General features: G+C 38.0%; 1 protein-coding gene across 9 annotated transcripts in view; it reads right to left on the bottom strand.

Moving 5' to 3' along the window:
- foxp4 (forkhead box P4) overlaps nucleotides 1–20226 on the bottom strand; it is a 371685-nt gene that overhangs the window by 328507 nt on the left and 22952 nt on the right. For 2 of the 9 annotated variants that reach the window (XM_069941845.1, XM_069941846.1), the window contains exon 2: nucleotides 8610–8732. The exons of the other annotated variants lie outside the window; for them this stretch is intronic. The gene's annotated coding sequence lies outside the window, so the exon portion shown is untranslated. The remainder of the gene's footprint in view (nucleotides 1–8609; nucleotides 8733–20226) is intronic. 9 annotated transcript variants of the gene reach the window in all.

The raw sequence follows: 20226 nt of genomic DNA, 5'->3' as shown, positions 1-20226 counted from the left end.
AAGGCACAGATAACATAGAGGTAGTAAATTGTTTCCATTGGTGGGGGAGACTAGGACTACGGGACATAGAATCAAGATTCAGGGTAGTAGATTTAGGATGGAGATGAAGAGGAATTGTTTTTCCCAGAGGGCAGTGTATCTATGGAATTCACTGCCCATCAAAGCAATGGAGGCTACCTCAGTAAATATATTTAAGACCTGGTTGCATAGATTTTAACAAAGAAGGGGAATTAAGGGATACATGGAAAAGGCAGGTAGGTGGAGATGAGCCTGTCATCAGATCAGCCATAATCTCATTGAATGGAGGAGCAGACTCGATGGGTCGGATGGGTTACTCCTGCTCCTATTTCTAATGTTCTTATGTTTTGGTTTCAGTTTGACATTGGTTTATAAACCCAATATTTTGAATCATCATACCCTTATGGTTAGATTATATTTAAAAATACTCCTTAGAAATCTTGCATATGGCCCACTCTGGATGGACCAATTGTTGGAAGTTTCATCACATGACCTCTCAGCTCAACTGCTGTTCCCCCAGGTTCTGGCAATTTGTGCTTTCAAGTGATTTCCTGCCTCCCATAATCAATCTATATGTGAACAGAATCTTCCAAACTTGTTTGGATGATTAAAAAACTCACCTTCTCCTCCCCCACCTGACACACCATCGATTAACCCAAACTAGGCTAGCATTCCTCTCACACCATCCAGTAAAAGAGATGAATAAATATGCCTCAGTAAAATAGCTCTCCTGAGCTATTTGCAACAGTGTTTGAAAAAGTAATCTCAAATTCCTAGAGACTCCAGAACAGATTGGAAGATCTATCTCACCTTCCTCCTCACAGAGCTGAAAGATCTATCTCGGCTTCCTCCAGATATCCCCTTCATCACAGAACCCAGCTTTCAGCCAATCTCCAGTGTTATTAAGGAAAATCTTGGAGCAGTTGATACAGCAAGGGCAATGGGACTAGACTGCATCCTAGCTATAGTACTGAGGGCCAGACTAGCAACATCTTAAAATGTTTTAACATTTTAAATTTGGATATATAGCACGGTTATGGCTCCTTCCAGCCAACAACCCTGCGCCCCCCAACTACACTAATTGACCTAACACCTCATATCTTTTTGGAGGGTGAGAGGAAACTGGAGCACTCAGAGAAAACCCACCCAGACAAAGGAAGAGTGCACAAATTCCTTACACACAGCGCGGGATTCCGATAAACGCCACCTATCTCTGGCCAATTTGTTCCCATACAATTACAACAGTGGCATCAACTCAACAATTTGACTCAGTATGTCCCATTTACTAAAATTAGGAGAAATTTAACCTGGCTATTCACAATCTATTCGATTCACCAACATCTTCATGCACACTCGATTACAGACTTCAAAATCATGTGCCAAACGTGGGTTAATGAGCTGATTCAGAGGCAGAATGAGGTTGACTCCTCTAATGACATAGAATCAGCAAATGACTGAGTGAGGCATCAAGAAGGTCCAGTTGAAAAGGAAAAAAAAATCCGTGTGGTTGGAGTCAGAGCACAAAGGAATTTGACTGATTGATGGAGGTCAATTATTCCAACCCCTGGACTTTGCTGCAGGAATTCCTCAGGTCAGTGTACATCGAAAGCAGATTTCCAAAGATAATCTGGCAATTAAAGCAAGAAACCTCAGATATTGCATATAACTTCATACCTCAGTTGAGAGCAACATTTGAGTCCTCATTTCGGAAGGTTACCCAGTAATTGTAAACTGTTTTACCATTGCATCATTCTGTGAGCTCAATATATTGTTCTCCAAGAAGATGTTGATTATTTGCCCTCATAAAGGTTGTCCCCATGGAGAATTTCATTCTCACACTGTCACTCTTTTGTTAGTGAAATTGATGTAGAATTTATTTAAAAATTCACAGTTCTAATGGAAAGAAAGCCTTCAGCACCAGGGAGGTTTTTTTTTTCCTTTTTACAAATATATGTAGCAAAGATAGAAGTCAAAGTGAATGTAGCTAATACAAAGTTCGGGTAAAAGCTCACTGGAGCAACTTGGTTGTCCCAAAATCTTAGCCCTCAAAAGATGCCCACCCTGCAGAAAAGTCAGTTCAACAATTCATAGATCAAACAGATCCCTGAAAGGACCCACCCTGGTCATCATAAAACCATGCAAGATTCACTAGGTCCTCACAGAACCATGCAGTCCCACCCAGGTCATCATTGAGGTTTTTTGCTTCCTCTGTTCAACCTCTCCATTTTCCTCACTCTTTAAAACATGGTGGGGATATTCAGGCATATTAGAACTGTAGAACATTACAGGCCCCTTCAGCCCTTGTAGTCATTTTTCTTCCTAGACCCACTGACCTGATCCCACCCCATAGCCCTCCATACCTCTCCCATCAATGTACTTTTTAAATGTAAAAATTGAGCCTGGATTCACCACTTCAGCTGGCAGTTCATTCCACACTCCCACCACTCTCTGTGTGAAGAAGTACCCCCTTATGTCTCCCCTAAACTTTTCCTCTTTCACTCTTCACCTGTCCTTTGGTTTGTATCTCACCTAACCTCAGTGGAAAATATCTACCTTCATTTACTTTGCTTATCCCCTTCATAATTTTAAATACCTCGATCAAATCTCTCTTCATTCTTCTGTGTTCTAGGGAATAAACCTTTCCCTGCAACTCAGTTTCTCAAGTCCTGGTAACATCCACATATAAATGCCACAGCTTTTCTAGTCCAGTTTCATTCTATTAATGCAGTCAACATTAACCAATGAAACCATTTGCTTCAATGTGACAAGATAATTCATACAAAGTATGTTCAATAAAATTCAATAACACCAATTTTAATCAACTGCACAACATGCACACAACAACATCATCACAAGATCACAAGATAAAGAAACAGAAATAGGCCATTTGTTTCATCATGTATACTTCACAACTCTACCCTGAGCTAAATCATTCTCACATCTAGTTGTGATTTCTGGCCTTTTCCCCATATCCTTTGATACCCTGACTAATTAGATACCTATCAACCTCCTCTTTAAACTTCCCCAATGATTGGTCCTCAACAGCTGTATGTAGCAATGAATTCCATAAATCCACAACCCTCTGGCTGTAGAAATTTCTCCCCATCTCTGTTTTAAATGGATACTTTCTAATTCTAAGACTGTGCTCTCTTATCCTGGATTCACCCACCAAGGAAAACATCTTATTGATATCTACTCTGTCCAATCCTTTTAGCATTCAACATGTTTTTATGCGATCCCCTCTCATTCTTCTATACTCCAATGAATAGAGTCCAAAAGCCAAAAATGTTCCTCGTATGTTAACACTTGCATTCCAGGAATCATCCTGGTAAATCTTCTCTGCGTTCTTTCCAACATCATTTCACTCCTTCTAAGATAAGGGGCCTAAAACTCTGCACAGTACTCCAAATGAGGTCTCACCAGTGCCCCATAGAGTCTCATCAACACCTCTTAACTCTTATACAATATTCCTCTTGAAATTAATGCCAACATAGCATTCACTTTCTTTTCTGCTAATCCAACCTGGTGGTTAACCTTTAGGTTATCCTGCACAACGACCCTCAAGTCCCTAGGCACTCTTGAATTTTGAATTTTCTCTCCATCCAAATAGCAATCTACCCATTTATTTCCTCTTTCAAAATGTACCACCATACATTTCTCAACATTGTATCTCATCTGCCATTTATGTGCCCATTTTTCTAAACTGTCCCCTTCAGTCTCTTCAACACTTCCTACTCCACCACCCATCTTGGTGGAATCTGCAAACTTAGCCACAAAAACCATTCAATCCATAATCTAGATCATCAATATACATTATACAGTGTCTGGTAGTATTTTGTTCAAAGCAAAATAATCCCAGACAATGTGGTCAAATTCCCAACTCATTCTGGGAACATGAACCTGAAGTCCTCTAAGAGGACAGCAGGTTATACAAAAGCTTACCTTTGCATTCTGGTTTCTCACGCACCCCCCCCCCCCACCACCCCACCACCCCTCCAGCCCTTTTGCTGACCCCTGAAACTGAACCACGTGGAAAAGCCCATTTGCTTCAACTTATGTAAAACATTCCACGTGCCGCCCTGCCCCTCCCCAACCCTGATTCGTTGCTCCCTATCAAAAAATTTCTCTGAGGTAGCTAACGTTACATCAAATGCATCAAGGCTGGAAAAAGGAAATTTCACACGTTGACTATCATCTGGGCTAAAGAAGAGTTTCTCCTGAATTTACCCATAAACAGTTCAGTAATTAACCAGCATTCATGACGCCCAGTTTTTTGGCACCAACCAACTCCCCCATCTCACCACCTTCTGCCTTCCAATATTTGAGTGAATTTTAAAACAAGCTAAGGAAACATTTCTGCTTTCCCTGCACGAAGGACTCATAATGACACAGTTAACCTTCTCAACTTGACCAGTATCTGAATGGTGTTGGTGTGACGTTCTTGAGGAAAAACACTAGACTGTTTTGGTCTTTTTTTTTAAAAAGAGCTCAAAACAATTCAGCACTGAGACATTTTGATGAGGTCAGATGCTTCATAAGTGCACGCCATGCACGCCCTGCTTCATAAGTGCACGCCATGCATGCCCTGCTTCATAAGTGCACGCCATGCACGCCCTGCTTCATAAGTGCACGCCATGCACGCCCTGCTTCATAAGTGCACGCCATGCACGCCCTGCTTCATAAGTGCACGCCATGCACGCCCTGCTTCATAAGTGCACGCCATGCACGCCCTGCTTCATAAGTGCACGCCATGCACGCCCTGCTTCATAAGTGCACGCCATGCACGCCCTGCTTTATAAGTGCACGCCATGTTTAGGAAAGATATTTGTTGATGAAAAGCAAAGCAGAAGGGGGAGGGGAAGAGCAGACAACAAACAAAATCTGACGTATGAGAATGAGTGTAATCTTGTTGCTGGATTAATGCTTCAGAAACAGAATCATAGAATGCTATAGCAGAGAAAACAGGCCATTGAGCCCTTCTAATCATTCCGCTAGTCCCATCGACCTGCTCCCATTCCATAACTATCCATGTATCTATCCAATTTATTCTTAAAACCTAAGATCAAGCTCGCATTCACCACATCAGATGGCAGCTCATTCCACACTCTCTGGGTGAAGAACTTTCCCCTAATGTTCCCCCTAAGCCTTTCACCTTAAAACTATGACCTCTTGTATTTTTCCTCCCCTAATCTAAGTGGAAAAAGCCTATTCGCAGCCACTCTGTCTATGCCTCTCATAATCTTGTAAACCTCTATTAAATCTCTCCTCATTCTTCTTCGCTCCAAGGAATAAAGTCCTAACATGTTTAATCTTTCCCTGTAACCCAACTCCTGAAGAACTGCTTTGAAGAGTAAATTATTTTTCATATTTTTTTCAGCATTGTACGGGTCCTCCAACCCACAATGTGCACCAAACCTTCTCAGCAACAATCTGATCCTTCCCTACCTCACACCCCTCTAATTTTCTTACATCCATGAGCCTATCCAAGAGCCTTTTGGAAGTGTATACCAGCCTCCACCACCAACCCTGGCACAGCATTCCACGCACCCACCAGTCTCTGTGTAAAAAAAAACACACCTCTGATATCTCCCCCAGAACTTCCTTCCACTCCACTTCAGCAGATGTCCTCTGGCATTTGTTATCGTCACCCCAAGAAAAAGTTTGTACGAGACAGATTAAAATTTAAGTTGGCATATCTTGAGATAGAAAGCTTTTAGTCAGTAAAGACAGCGATTACATGATAAAAACCTGGGTTCCCCAATGTGCTTCAGGGAAGGAAACCTGTCCTTTTCACCTGGTCAAGGTCTGTATGGACCTACATTACGTGGCTGCTGTTCAAATGCCCTCCGAAAGGAACATGACCCTCAGCTGCACCATTTGCTTTGTCAGGGGTTCGGTGGAAGGGGAATAAATAACTGCCATTGCAACTGACACTTGGTGAGAATGAATAATTTAAAAAGACATTGCGAGATATACTAAATAATGCTGAAAAATATCAAACCCTTCATAATCTCAGGAGGGTTAAAACATCAAAAGGAAAATCCTGACGGTTTCTGATTTTTTTTTTCCAATTTGTAAGATACAATGTAAGACCCTGAATATAACTACTGGGTAAGGAAGGATTGTCATTTAAAACCTAATTAAAATCAGCTGAAATATATTATTAAGTATTTAGAATGTTTAAACAAAATTATTTTTCCAATTTTTTTTGTGTGAAAGCTTCTATATTGCTCTATTTCATCAGCCTCAATGCGAACACCTTGCAGTGCAGAGGGAAGAAAATAATTTTTTTGAAAAAAGATCTTTCTTAATCAGAGACACAAGAGTCCTTGAAAAATTAATTGGAGCCTCTCTCTTATCAGTTAATTAAATCTAGTTAGAAATCGTTGTAAACTTAACTGCGATTAAGAATCTTTCTCTGTTCCTTGGCATTTAGAGATAGTGTGACATAAAACCCTTTCACACCAGTAAAATAAAATAAAAAAATGAATTAAAATCTCTGAATAATCCTAGCCACTTCCACTGTTTGCTGTTAATTAGATGCAAGCTGGAAAAGCACTCTATTTCATCCATTGTTGGTTTGTAAAATATTAATCTGTAGAGTTAAAAAGTTATTTGAAAAAAAAACAAAAAAAAAATTATAGAAGCTTTCAACTCGCTATAGCTACCCTTTTAAACTTACTTACTCTGAGGGGAAAAAAAATGATCTAATTACTTTCCAGAACATTCTAATGTTACTGTTATGCAGCTACAAATCAGAAGCCACTTTTCTTTCAATTTTTTTGACAATAAAAACCTTAATTTATGGCACTTCATTTTTGGGTGCATTGAATTTCAGAACCATGCACATCCTGAACTGTAGCTCAATTCAATTTCCAATTTGTTTTTCTCTTTCATAATTATTCATATTCAGGGTAGAGATCATTTTCCAACTTGTTTTGTTGCTGAAATAAATCTTTACATTGCCCCTTCCCAAAAGGATGATTTACTCATTACCCTCTTCTTCAACTTACTTACATGGTATATTTGTGCAGTTTTATCATTGATAAAAGTTGAAAGTAATTAGCTGCATTGAAAGGTTTAGTTGCAATGTAAGGAAATTAAATTGTGGGAGCTGGACAACCTCATTACAATAAAGGGAAGACTATTTTAGGACTAATATCCGAAATTTGTATTCATAGCAAAGAATGCTTGAGTTGTGAAATACATTTCCAATTAATGAGGTGAAGGCAAAAACCGTGCAATCGTCCAAGAATCAATTGATGCCATGATTGGTCATATTGGTGCATTAAAGAACAACTCACATTTATATGGCATCTTAAAACCAGTATATGACCACTGGACTACAGTCAAATGAAATAAAGTGCTGTGGAGGCAAAGGAGGAGAAATGGGGCAGCAAGGTTGGCATAGTGGTTAGTACAACGCTGTTATGGTGCCAGCAACTGGGGTTCGCATACTGCACTGTCAGCAAGGAGTTTGTACCTTCTCCCCTTGACTGCGTGGGTGCTCTGGTTTCTCCCACAGTTTTGGGTGTATTTGGGTGGCATTGGTTCGTCGGCCAATAGGGCCAGTTACCGTGCTGTTTGTCTAAAAAAACAGGACAGGTAATCAAATGCCTATTTTGTGTGTGTGTGTGTGTGTGTGTGTGTGTGTGTGTGTGTGTGTGTGTGTGTGTGTGTGTGTGTGTGTGTGTGTGTGTGTGTGTGAGATAATAATGTGCAAAACGCAAGCTTGAGCATGTCAATAAGTCTGAAGCCATGTTCATATCCTCGTTCACCTTACTGACTCCTTATTTTTCAAAGCTGGGATCATTCATTTTTGCCTCTGCACTAAACCCACCGCCCTGTTGAAGGAATAAACTCTGTTTTGTAGACTGGGCCTCTTTGAATCCAGGTGACACTCGGGAAGAAACAGAATCATAGATCAAAGCACAACTCAAATTTTGACTAAAATCTTTCTTTCTGCAATAGGAGAAAACCCAAACAGTCCAGTAAGATTTTTTTTAAAAAACTTCAACTTCAAAAGGACTAGGCCTCAAATCCTTGCAAGAATGTTGCAACATTAGTGTGTCAGGAACTTTAACTTCAGCAGAATCACTCATTACTCACACCTCACTTGAATGGTATGAAGTGAGAAAGCATGCCGTGATTTTATTCCCTATCTTTTTGCGGCACATTGTGTTTCTCAGCAAAGCATATTCTTTCTTTCTGATTTCCAAATGTTCCAGACTTTGGGTTGCCTCGTGTTTTTGGCTACTTGGATGTGTACTCAGCCCTCAACAAAAAAAAAAATTGGGTCTTTGTGCTCATTAACACAGTTTCTCATGTTTCTGATTTCGTTGGATCTTGGGTATATTGTTTCAGGATCCCTCACCAGTGGTGCATTCAAGAAAGACCTATTCTAAAGCTACAGGGCAAGACAGATCAGAGCAGGACAATACAGTCAGCAGCCTAAGCAGAACTAGGATCAGTTGACCCAAATTCTCAGTGGCTTGTGGTAAATACTAAGCACAGTTCCTCCTCCTGGACTTACTGAATAAGATGTTTGCAGCTACTGTATATGGAAATACAATTAGCACCTTCTGTGTTACCTGCATGTGATCAGATAAGGAAACGATCTTGAGATGGAGAAGTCATGAGTAGTCCAAGGCTTGTGGGGACAAAACCCAGCAACTTAGCTGGATCTCCAGGTGGACAACAATTGCAAAGAAGGCCTGATAAAAGAAAACAAACAACAAAATGCACTCATGCTGGTTGAATTAATGTAAAATTTTACTCCTTCTTTACATGTTGTGCATGTATTGATGACAATGTTGTTAAAAGGTTTTGGTCGTAACATGTCACAGAGTTTAAAGAGAATTAAATCAATATATTCATGGTGAATCAAATTCCAGGTTTTTCCAAATTAGTGATAATCTCTGCACTGATCTTAGTCCAGCTCTGTCACGTTGTGGAGCAAGGCAACTCCTCCGGTATAGGACTTATGCTACCAGCTGTTCTCACAGTTCAAATAAAACAGTGGTGTTCAAACTTTTTCTTTCCACTCACATACCACCTTAAGTAATCCCTATGTCATAACTGCTCTGTGGTTAGTAAGAGATTGCTTAAGGTGGTATGTGATTGGAAAGAAAATGTTTGAAAACCACTGAATAAAAGAAAGCAGCGATTTCACTGATAAGATGCAATCTTTTTTAAATCTTTTTTTTTATTTTTCACACTGTGAACCATATCAACCAAAATATGTACAAATGTTTCTCATTTAATATACACAGTGGCATTTTCTCCCTTTTTCCCCCATTTTCCCTCCCTCTCCTCTTCCCATCCCCCCTCCAAAACCCATAAATATTCATCACATACAATACAATAAAACCATAAAACAATATCTTCACACAAAGGAAAATAAAGAAAAATGCATCATCTATTTGTTACACTCTGAATTTAGTAGTTTTGTCTTCTTATCATTTTAGCGGATGAAGGTCCGAGGCAAGCTCTCTCGCTATGTTCCATGTATGGTTCCCAAATTTGTTCAAACAATGTGACTTTATTTTTTAAATTATATGTTATTTTTTTTCCAATGGAATACATTTATTCATTTCTATGTACCATTGCTATATTCTCATGCGCTCTTCCATTTTCCAAGTTGACATTATACATTTTTTTTGCTACTGCTAAGGCTATCATAATGAATCTTTATTGCACTTTATCCAAATTGAGGTCTAATTCTTTACTTCTTATGATACTTAAAAGAGAGATCTCTGGGTTTTTTGTTTTGTTATTTTTTGTGATTATATTTAATATCTGATTTAGATCTTCCCAAAACATTTTCACTTTCTCACATGCCCAAATTGCATGTACTGTTGTTCTCATTTCCTCCTTACAGCGAAAACATCTATCTGATAATCTTGAATCCCATTCTTTTAATTTTTGAGGAGTGATCTGTACCCTGTGTAACCAGTTATACTTTATCATTCATAATCTTGTGTTTATTGTATTCTTCATAGTTCCAGAACATAACTTTTTTCAAACTTAATTTTTTTATCTTTATGTTTAAATCCTTTTCCCACTTCTTTAGGTTTAGTTTATTTCATCATTTCCCTTATCTTGCAGCTTAATGTACATGTTCATTATAAATCTTTTAATTATCATTGTGTCTGTAATCACATATTCAAAGCTACTTCCTTCAGGTAATCTCAATCTGTTTCCCAATTTATCCTTTAAATAAGATTTCAATTGATGATATGCAAACATTGTACCATGAGTTATTCCATATTTGTACTTCAACTGTTAGTAAATTATTTCCCAAAAAACAGTTTTCTATTCTTTTATTCCTTTTCTCTCCCATTCTCTAAAGGAAAGCTTATCTATTGTAAAAGGGATTAGTGGATTTTGCGTTAATAATAATTTTGGTATTTGGTCATTCGTTTTTTTCCTTTCTAAGTGGCTCTTCTTCCGTGTATTAAGTAAATGATACAATACTGGTGAGCTTTTATATTGTTCCAACTTTTCATCCCACTTATAAAGTATATGTTCCAGTACCTTCTCCCCTATTTTATCTAGTTCTATCTTAGTCCAGTCTGGTTTTTCCCTTGTCTGGTAAAAATCTGATAAATGCCTTAATTGTGCAGCTCTGTAATAATTTCTAAAGTTTGGTAACTGCAAACCACCTTGGCTATACCTCTCTTTTAATTTATCTAATGCTATCTTCAGTTTCCTCCCTTTCCACGAGAATTTCCATATTATTCTCTTTAGTTCATTAAAAAAATTCTGTTAAGGGAATTGGTAACGTTTCAAATAAGTATTGTATCCAATGGAACACATTCATTTTAATGCAGTTTACCCTCCCTATCAATGTTAGCAGTAATTCTTTCCAACGTTCTAAGTCTTCCTGAAATTTCTTTATTAGTGGCTGCTAATTTAGTTTGTACAAGTGGCTTAAGTTATTATCTAACCTGATCCCTAGGTATCGGATTGCTTGTGCTTGCCATTTAAATGGTGATTCTTTTTTTATATTCTGTATAATCCTTGTTACTCATTGGCATCACTTCACTTTGCGTTAATCTTGTACCCCAATATTTCTCCATATTCCTTCAATTTCTTATGTAATTCTTTTATTGATATCTCTGGTTCCGTTAGGTATATTATGATATCATCTGCAAATAAGCAGATTTTATACTCCTTCTCCTTTATTTTTATCCCTTTTATTTTATTTTCTATTCTTATCAATTCTGCCAAAGGTTCTATTGCTAAGGCAAACAATGAGGGGGATAATGGACATCCCTGTCTAGTTGAACTACTTAATTTAAATCGATTCAATACATATCCATTTACTGCTACCTTCGCCAATGGTCCATTATACAATGCTTTAATCCAATTTACATAGTTTTCTTGTAGATTGAACTTCTGTAACATTTTAATTAAGTAGTTCCACTCTACTCTATCAAAGACTTTTTCTGCGACTAAACCAACAGCCACTGTTGGTTTCTTATTTCCTTGAACTGCATGAATTAGATTAATAAATTTATAGACATTATCCTCTGTTCGTCTTTTCTTAATAAATCCAGTTTGATCTGTTTTACTATTTTTGGTACACAATTGACCAATCTGTTTACTAATAATTTTGCTATTATCTTATAATCTGACTTAAGAAGAGATATTGGTCTATATGATGCTGGTGTTCATGGATCCTTCCCCGTCTTTGATATTACTGTAATTATTGCTGTCCTACATGAATCTGCAAGTTTTATGTTTCTTCTACCTGGTTCATTACTTCCAGGAGAGGAGGAATTAATAACTCTTTAAATGTTTTATAAAATTCTATTGGAAATCCATCCTCTCCTGCTGTTTTATTGTTCAGCAACTTTTTTAATATATTCTGTGCTTCCTCTATTTCAAATGGTTTTATCAGTTTGTTTTGTTCCGCTTCTTGCAATTTCAGCAGTTCAATTTTAGATAAAAATCCCTCTATTTTATCATCTTTCCCCTCGTTCTCAGTTTGGTTTAATTTTTCATAAAATTCCTTAAAGTTTTCATTAATCTCTGTTGGGTTATATGTAATTTGTTTGTTCTTCTTCCTTGATGCCAATACAGTTCTTTTAGCTTGATCTGTTTTAAGTTGCCAAGCTAATATTTTGTGTTTTTTCTCTCAGTTCGTAATACTTTTGCATTTTTTTTTCATTATGTTCTTCTCCACCTTATGCATTTGTAATGTTTTGTATTTTATTTTTTTTGTCTGCCAATTCTCTCTTTTCCATTATATCATCCCTTTTTACTAGTTCCTTTTCTGTACTTACTATCTCCCTTTCTAACTGCTCTATTTCCCGATTGTAATCCTTTTTCATCTTAGTTACATAACTTATTATCTCTCCTCTAATGAAGGCTTTAATTGCATCCCATAATATAAATATGTTTTTCACTGATTCTGTGTTTATTTCAAAATATGTTTTAATTTGGCATTCAATAAACTCTCTAAATTCTTGCCTTTTAAGTAGCATGGTGTTTAACCTCCATCTATATATTCTTGGTGGGATGTTCTCCAGTTCTATTGCTAATAACAGGGGTGAATGATCTGATAGTAGTCTAACTTTCTACTCAGTTTTTCTAACTCTCCCTTGAATATGGGCCGAAAACAAAAACATGTCAATCCTTAAGTATGTTTTGGGCCTACTTGAATAATATGAATATTCCTTCTCTTTTGGCTGTTGTCCCCTCCATATATTCATAAGTTTCATCTCCTGCATTGATTTAACCATAAATTTCACTACTTTATTCTTTTTGCTCATCTTTGTCCAGTTTTATCCAACATTGGATCCAAATTAAGGTTTAAATCCCCTCCTATCAATATATGTGTCTGCAATCTTCAAAAAATATCCTGCATAAACTTTTGATCCTCCTCATTAGGCACATATATATTGAGCAAATTCCAAAATTCTGAGTGTATCTGACACTTTATCATTACATACCTCCCTACTTGATCTATTATTTCCTCCTCTATTTTAATTGGTATATTTTTATTAATTAATATAACTACATCTCTGGCTTTTGAATTATATGATGCTGCCGCTACGTGTCCTATCCAGTCTCTCTTTAATTTGTTATGTTCCACTTCAGTTGGATGCGTTTCCTGCACAAATGCTATATCTACTTTTTCCTTCTTCAATAAATTTTGTAGCTTCTTCCTTTTAATTTGGTTATGTATTCCATTAATGCTTCTAGTCATATACTTCAACATGGCCATCTTATATCTTGCATACATCTCTTTTCCTCCTCCATCCCCCTTTTTCCCATTTTCATCCCTTAGTTTTTCCTTATTAAACTCAATGTACGACATCACATTTAAAACATAAAGTACCCCAACAGTTCCCACACCCAATAAAACCTTAACCCCAAATGCTTTCCCCCCACTCTCAGTTGCCCCTTATCCCTTGCCGGGCAACCACAACTCCCCTTTCCACTTGGATTGCGATCTTGCAGTGACGGTTATTCCCTCTCCCCCCAGCCCCCCAGAAAACATTTTTTTTTTTTTTTTTTTTTTTTACACATATAACAAAGCTCTCTCTTTCTTCTCCCCCCTTCCTTCCTTTCCCTCTCTTCTCTTTTCCCTCTTTAGTTCTTTACATATACATTGTTTTTACATCTTTATATATACTTTATCGCCATTCTTCATTCTTGTTACATCTCTTCTTCTGTTCTGAAAACGTTCTGTGAATTCTTGTGCTTACTCCGGATCCAAGAACAGTCTGTTTTGCTCCCCGGGTATAAATATTTTAAGCATGGCTGGATGTCTTAACATGAATTTATAACCTTCATCCCATAAAATTGTTTTTGCTGTATTATACTCCTTCCTCCTCTTTGAGTTCAAAACTTATGTCTGGGTAAAAAAATATTGTTGATCCTTGTATTCCAATGGCTTATTATCTTCTCTAATTTTATTCCTTGCCCGCTCCAGTATATTTTCTCTTGTCGTATATCTCAAAAATTTCATTAAGATGGATCTTGGTTTTTGATGTGTGCCCTTTCTATTTCCATTTCTTCCTGCATTTCTGTAGTTCCCAGGACCTTTGGGATCCATCCTTTTATAAATTCCTTCATGTCTGTGCCTTCTTCACCCTTCTTCAGGCCCACTATTTTTATGTTGTTTCGCCTACTATAATTTTCCAACATATCAATTTTCTGAGATAACAACTCTAGTGTCTCTTTAATTTTTTTTCTCACTTTCTTCCAATTTTTCTCTTAAGTCATTTACTTCCATTTCTACAGCCGTTTTCTGCTCTTCCACATTCTCTACTCTTTTCCCTATTTCTGTCATGACCAGCTCTAAACTTTGCATTTTATCTTCTGTTCTTTTCATTTTTCTTTTAATTGCACTAAATTCTAATGATGACCATTCTTTTAATGATCTAATTTGTTCTTCAAAAAAAGCTTTATCTATATTCTTTCCATCAGTTTTACCTTCCATTTCTCTGTGAAGATCTTAGTTTTCTTCCTCTTCTTCTGTGTCTGTACCTGTGCTTGTGTCTTCTTCTTCTCTTCTTTGTGTCTGTTTTTCCTGATGAGCAGCTTATATCTCTTTGTCGGGGCCCCTCTTGCTGGGCTTCTTGCTGTTGGTCCTCCCCTCCTGGGCTGCTCAACTGTCGGGCCTCCTGCCGTTGATCCTCTTGACAGTCACCCCTCCGTCTTTCTCCCTCGTCTATTTCCTTGCTCTCTCCTCTGCCACCTTCCTTGTCCTCCAGCTGAGTGCCCTGGTGTTGGGCGTCCCTCAGCTGTTCGCGCTGTGGCTGCCCGCTCCTTTGCTGAGCCCCCCTCCCGTCAGTGTCCTCTTTTTCCTTTGATTGCGCACTGCGCACTTTTGTTTGGCTCCGAGAGCCATTTTTGAAGTCCACCCGTCAAGAGGTCGCGACTCCGCGGGGCAGGCACCAACCTCAGGGATCAGATGCTCCTCGCCTCCACAGCTCCTTCTTCCTTCATGCAGGTAAGGCCTTCTTCTTTCTTCTCCGGTGACTTTTCTACTTTTTTTTCGGTTGTTTTTACTTTCTCCTTTTTGGGTGCCAGCTTCTTTCTCTTCTCTGTAACTTTATCTTCTATTTCTTATATTTTTATTTTTGTTATGCCTTGTCTTCGCCTAACATTTTTCCTGTTTTTTTCTGGAGAGGGCTGGTATTCCCGACCTTCCACTACTCCATCACGTGACTGCACCCTGATAAGATGCGATCTTAACATTTTTATGCATTTGGGTCTGGAGGGGAACTTTTGGAGATGCCAAATTCAATGAATTAATCTTTCACCTGAATGCTATTGCTCACTATAGCACAAAGAACTCCCGAAGGTTAAGAATCTGCAATGAAGACAGGCTCTCAACTCATAACATACACTCGCAAACATTGGCTGAATAAATCTGAAAGTGAAAATCAGGAAACACCTGATGAATTTCGACCTGATGAATTTCTCCAGCATTTTGTGTTTTTACTTCAATATGCAGATTTTTGTGATTTACTCCAGCAAGAGTTGGATTCCGTTTTTCATTTACTTGAGGGTTTTTCCCATTAAACTCAAACAAAGCAGAGAAAATTTGCATTTCTATCATACCTTTCACAAGCTCAGGATTTCCCAAGATGCCATATAGTCAATTAAATGAGTTTTGAAAATTAGACACTCTTGTAATCTGTGCATATTAATGCAATAGCCAATTTGCCCAAAACAAATTTACTCAAATATTCAGGAGATAATCACCAAATAGTAAGTTTGACATTGTATTTCCACTTTTTAACAGAATTAAAAGATCATTGTGGATCATTCTAACATAATTCGTGAAAGTCATAAAAAAACTGAGGCTTTCAGGTTCGGGTCACGTTAGGTGTGGTTAGGTCAAGCCACTGACATTGCCAATTCCCGCACAAGCTCTCACAAACGTCAATTTTTAGCCCACCAGGTGCATTCTCTGAAGTAAGCTCATGCCCGGACATTTGATGAAAGCAATGCACTTCTAGCCCAATGAAATGATGTCACAGCAGGAGGAGGGATGAAGATTGGCAAGTTCTCCCAAGATTCTGAGGAATCTGTACATGCTAGGAAATACCAGTGCCAGTTGGATACATATATCTTTTTGTGTTACAGTTCGGCACTTCTGGAATAAGATCTCTGGCCCCACGTAAGTGTGACCTAGGAGTGCCGATACTTTGGAGAACTCTGTAATGGCGGAAAATGTCTGCATCTATTCTGCCTGATCCTCTAGGCTGAAGTAAAATTGAATATCATCTTCACTCCATGAATAGAACACGATAGTCAGAAACAGGCCCTTCGGCTCGTCTCGTCAGTGCCAAACTATTTTTCTGCCGAGTCCTATCGACCTGTACCTGGACAACCTTCAACAACCCTCCCAAATTTTTCTGACTTGTTGAAATCAAGCCTGCATTCACTACTTCAGCTGGCAGCTCGTGCCACACTCTTACCACTCTCTGCGTGAAGAGGTTTCCCCTAATGTTCTCTTTAAACATTTCACCTTTCACCCCTAACTTATGGTGGTCCAGCAAAATGCAGCTGTGAGCATCAAACTATGCGATGTAGCAGATTCCAGCAAAGACTGCCTGGAATGACTCTGGGGTTAGGAAATGGTATTTGACTGTGACCTTCACCTCCATATGCAAACCAGTCCGGGAGCACAGGAAGTGGCATTTGTAAGAGGTCACAGTTTTCAATTAGGGCAAAGAATCTCCTTTCATTGTTGACCCTTTAAATATTACCATTTCAAGAAAATCAGGATTAATAAAAATCCAGTGGTTCTGTATATGGAAATGAATTTCGTTCTCAGACCAGCAATGTTTAAAATCTCAGTGCAGGTGAATGCTTGCTTTGCAAGGGACTCTTTTAGCAACAGAAAGGTGTATGGGTAAACAAGAACTCTGTTGAAAAGACCAGAGCCAAATTTCCAAAGAGATGCTGAGGGAAATGTATGCCCTTTTGCTCCACTCAGGCTTAAGTCCGTACAGCATTAGCAGCGTTCTACGTTGCAGTCATGAGTGAATTTATTGTCCCTCTGGTTTAATTATATGATAACTATTCATCAACCAAAGAGAAGAACTCTTCAGCAAGAAATGGCATTGGAATTTTTTTTAATCCACCAAAGGGTTGAGTACCTCAATTGCAAAATCATTCTCAATCATTTTTCTCTTCTTTTGTACTAATTTATTGATGCTCACACGAACTGTCTGAGACTCTCACATTAATGTAATGATATTTATTTATATAAATGAATATTTGGTCTGCATATGTTTTGTTTGTCTATATGTGACTTATATCTGGTTGTGTGGCTGCATGTTTTCACAGGGGAATCTGTTTCGTCAGGTTGCACTTGTGCAATCAGATGACAATAAACTTGACAATTTTTAAATAGTGCATTTATGCAAATGTATACCAATTTTTGCATCTGTAATGCACAATACTGCTGCTGCCAAACAACAAATTTTGTGACACATGTTTATGGCAATAAGCCTGATTCAGATTCTGATCATAATCTGAAATCCCTGGAGCAGAATTTGTATACTTGTGTTCCTAATTTAGAAGTGAGTGTGCTATCCATTGAGCACAGGGAACCTGGCACGCTGGTATCCAAATCAGCTGATATTATTTGAATTTAAAGATTTAAAGACACAGCACAGTAAAAGGGCCCTTCTAGTCCGTGAGCCTATGCCGCCGAATTACACCCATGTGAACAATTAAAATTTTGGAATGTGGGAGGACACTAGAGCACCTGGGGGAAACCTATGTAGTTCACAGGGAGAAAGTACCCGCTCCTTAAAGAAAGTGGTGGATTCGAACCCAGGTTGCTGGCACTGTAATAGCATTGGGCTAACTGAAATTTCCAACATCATTACTAATTGAATTTATCTTACCATTCTTATTGCATATTAAGTGAAGCCGCACAATGTACCAACTTTCCAAAAACTTCAGCCAAACCCAATTTCATGAACACAGTTAGATTATTGATAATAAACATATTATTCCAGTGTTAAGGACATCACAGTCCAATATTGTCACTCCAAAGATTGTAATCTGAAGTAGAAAATTGTACATATGCTCCACATTCTGGTCCTGCCACTGACAACATCCTCATCTCCACTGCTATCCCTCATCCCACTCCATTTCAAATCCAGTGTGGTCAATCCGATGGGAATCATTCTTTGAAATGTTTACAACTTCTTGCCTGACCAATAATTAACTGTGGCAGGAGGTTATTCTTTGTCAAATGCATGGTTTTGATCCCAGCTAAGTGCAACAAATTCCAAATGCAGTCACACTCCCTCTAACCTTAACAATCTGTTCTGCCAAGATTCTAATTCATCTACTGTATGAAGCATTCCAGCCATCCAGGATATGAGCGAACCATGATCTACAATATGCAAGTTACTCAAGAACATCGTGAAGAATATATGATCCATAATTTTTTTACAATAAAATAATAAAAGTTCAAATTTTCTTCATATTTCACGTTCAACTGTAAATGTAGAGACAATTTAAGCAAGTTCAGCTCTACAATAGTTTCACTCAAAAAAAATATGGGTGCATGGCATTCCAGCTAATAACAAAATTATTCTTGCTTCAGGAATAATTCTCCTCTCTGAAGTTGAAGAAATCATAAATTCTTCCTTATAAGTGATGAAAATCAACCAATGCGGAGAAACCGAAACTCGATCCATTGGAACAATCATAATATAAAACCTTCCATTTGCCATTTATCTTTTCCCATTAATTCAAATATGCAAAGTTAGAAAATAAGCAGAACAATTTATATCCTTTCACAGCAGCATGACTACATTTAGCTGTGAAGTTCTCTCCTGTCTCTGTTAATATCTGGATTTATAACTTTACTAGGAAAATGTCAGATTGCCTTGAAAATCTTCCCTTGGGAGATTTATCAGCCTGTTCGCCAACATTGTTTTTGCCCTTGCTGAGAAGGCCAGCTTTTGTTGCCCATCCCTGATTACTCTCAGAAAGGGGAGATGAAACATTCAAAGGAGTTACTCAATAAAAATGTACCTGTAAATCCCAGGACATTTAATTTTGAGGGAGTATAATGAGTAACATTTCAAGTGCAGGCAGTAACTCTTAAACTATTAAACAGGATTTTAATTTCTTCCTTGACTAGTTATTGCAAAAGCAAAGTTGAAAATTAAGTTTAAAAGTGATCTTTTCAGCTATAGTTATTATCACATTTCATGCTTAATTTTAGCTTTATGCCAGCTGAGGAAAATAAAGTTAAATCATAAAACAATCTTTCACTTGATAAAATCATCAAAATTATTGTTTTATTTTACTGAACCGCAACAGATGGCATCATTTGGAGGAGACTTATGGCAAAATGCAAGAATAATTTTTTTTTAAATTGCAGAATGTCTGCAATTAGCAAATAAACCAGGATAAGTAGTGGCTATATTTTGTTTCATGTGGGATGGCCAGAATTCCTTGGAATATTTATCTGAATGGGCTAGAAAGGAAAGAGATCTGGCAGCACAGATTTATAACTCGTATAAATAGTAATGTCAATTAGTAAGGTCATTATAAAGACAGAAGCAGAACAATTGTGATATGATTATACAGATGAACTTGTATAGATCCTTGGTTAGACCACGTTTTTAGCGAACAGTTTTTTCCATTTTACAAGTAAGAGTATAAGGACCCTGGAAAAGATCTAAAGAGAGTTACCAGAAATCTATCAAAATGGAAAGATTATAGCAACTCGTGAATATGAAAAAGCTGGGAGTAAAACCCAAATGTCTGCAGACATCTTGAATGAAGTAAAAACACGATGCTGGAGACACTCAGTGTACTTTATCTTCTTCTTTGGCTTGGCTTTGCGGACGAAGATTTATGGAGGGGGTAAATGTCCACGTCAGCTGCAGGCTCGTTTGTGGCTGACAAGTCCGATGCGGGACAGGCAGACACGGTTGCAGCGGTTGCAGGGGAAAATTGGTTGGTTGGGGTTGGGTGTTGGGTTTTTCCTCCTTTGCCTTTTGTCAGTGAGGTACTTTATATAGCAAAGATAAAGATACTGTACATAACCAACATTTTGGGCTTGAGCCCTGGATCAACACATGAACAAAATGTAGACAGGTGCCTGATGTTCAGGCACATACCTACATTTTGTTCATACCCTGATGAAGGGTTCAAGCCCAAAATGTTGGCTATGGGTCTTTATCTTTGCAACATTAGGTGCAT

Source organism: Narcine bancroftii, chromosome 5 (assembly GCF_036971445.1).
Source record: "Narcine bancroftii isolate sNarBan1 chromosome 5, sNarBan1.hap1, whole genome shotgun sequence".
Classification (NCBI taxonomy): domain Eukaryota; kingdom Metazoa; phylum Chordata; class Chondrichthyes; order Torpediniformes; family Narcinidae; genus Narcine; species Narcine bancroftii.
The sequence above is the reverse complement of the archived record's forward strand: the minus strand, read 5'-3'. Positions and strand labels throughout refer to the sequence as shown.